This window comes from Mizuhopecten yessoensis, unplaced genomic scaffold (genome assembly GCF_002113885.1).
Source record: "Mizuhopecten yessoensis strain PY_sf001 unplaced genomic scaffold, ASM211388v2 scaffold901, whole genome shotgun sequence".
Lineage (NCBI taxonomy): Eukaryota > Metazoa > Mollusca > Bivalvia > Pectinida > Pectinidae > Mizuhopecten > Mizuhopecten yessoensis.
The window spans coordinates 3,271-5,227 of NW_018403778.1; the positions used below are offsets into that span (position 1 = coordinate 3,271).

At 35.5% G+C, this 1,957-nt stretch overlaps 1 long non-coding RNA gene across 1 annotated transcript in view; it reads left to right on the forward strand.

The window, feature by feature from the left end:
- Positions 1–1,281: 1,281 nt before the first annotated feature.
- Positions 1,282–1,957, forward strand: part of LOC110454101 — a 13,530-nt gene continuing 12,854 nt past the window's right edge. Inside the window, exon 1 of the long non-coding RNA XR_002463339.1 lies at positions 1,282–1,367. This is a non-coding gene — a long non-coding RNA (uncharacterized LOC110454101). The remainder of the gene's footprint in view (positions 1,368–1,957) is intronic.

The window sequence follows — 1,957 nt, forward strand, 5'->3', positions numbered from 1 at the left end:
AGTTTCCCAATTCCCGAGCCTAGCTTGTCACAATGACTGGGTGACCACAAATTTGGGTCGTATCTAATTTTCGGAATCTTGGTAATACGGAATACATAGAACACGAAACTAGAGTTATCATTATGAGGTTCCTCCAAATTATTTTTTATCCGATGTAAATAAGTATATTAAGTGAATAATACATCACATAGGGATGATGTTAATATCACAATTCTTGAGCTGTCGCGTTGCCGAGTGCTTTAGGCGTCTGGCAGCCAACGACCACTAGCCCTCCACCCACTGGGTCGCGGTTCGAGACCCAAATGGGGCAGTCACTAGGTGCTTTCCGCAAGTAGGTGTTTTTTCTCCCGGTACTCCGGTTTTCCTGCACCATCAAAACCTTGGTTGTCTTTAAATGCTTATAGTTGTTATTACTGAGTTCTGAAGTAACGCACAAACAAACTAAACGAATCCTGAACTGTTCAATACGAAATGTACAGTGCATATAATAAAATATCCCTTATGAAAATGTACCTTCATTTGAAAGAACCAACACTGTTTCCTACAGTTTAAGGCGGGTTTTTTTTCATTTCAATGATTAATTTTATTAATAATTTGATACACATACATTTGTTGCAATCAGCGTCATATATTTGGTTTAAACATATTATATTGTCAAGCATATGGATTGGGCATAAGTTATAAACCTTATAGTAAGCCCTTTCCCAGCAAATTACTAGCATATATTTACAATAGTACAAGATGGCGTCATACATCCATAGTTATATTATATAGTGAGTGTATGTCTGGGCCAACAAGGGAAAATAATATAAGTTCTGCGCGCTAACATCCGGGCCAACAAGAGTGATTAATATAAGTTGACATAACTTGTTTCAAAATTGTTGTAAAAAAAAATAAAGCTTATATTTTGATGAGAAACTATGTATGAATAGCGCGACAACATGGCGACATTTTCCCGCTCTGGTATCACAATAAATAACGGGAATGCAACGTGAATAACAGACCTCACGCGCCGATGCTGTCGTATTTCAATCAACATTGTCATGGATTATTGTGACACATTCCGTGCAAACATTGCGACAAAATAGGAAATTATTCCGTTATGGTGATTTTCGATATTTGTTGCACATACCTTCGGTGTTATTGCTTTTTTACAAAAAATACAACATTTCGACTATTTAAAACCAGGAATGAAAAACAAAACTGATTGACATGTGTTACACAATACCCTGTTGTTATACATGTTTGTAAATATTACGTAATATTGAAAAAAGCCTATATAAGCTATACCGGTATCATACTGGGACTATAATATCACTGTTAGACGATCAACACAGGACAGACCATAGGAAAGGCCCTGCCTTTAGGTATGTACGGGTTTTATTTCATTTCAGTTTGATTTTTGTTTTTATTTCAGATGGAAAATTGTTTCACTGAATATAGGTGAAAATTGATGTATTGTTTTACTGAGTATCGTGAAAACTGCCTTATTTTTATTTCTATGAAGTTGTTGTTTAAGGAATGAATGTTTTGGCAAATGTTGTTATGATTGTTTTCCACGTATTACGTGTCCATTATCTTAAAGATACGTTCCAATGTTTCATTTTTTAAGCTTTCATGTTGTTTTTCCATTCTCAACATTTTTCAATATTTCACAAGTACCAGCATAGAAAATAAAACCAAAGGTTAAAGTATGTTTGAAAAAATGATGTTAATATAACTGTTTTGACTTAACATGAGCCCACACATATATGTAGCTGTGAACATTTGACCAGAAAAAAGTTGTAAACAGCGAATAGTATCGCATGGAGAAAAAACAACCACGTGGTCTGATATATATTTTCTTATACTTACTGTTTTGTTGCAGTACTTATCCAATAATCTTGAAAAATCGGACTCTCTAACCCCCTCTTCCCTCTCTCTCCTCCCCCTCTTTCCCCCCCCCCCCCCATTTCTT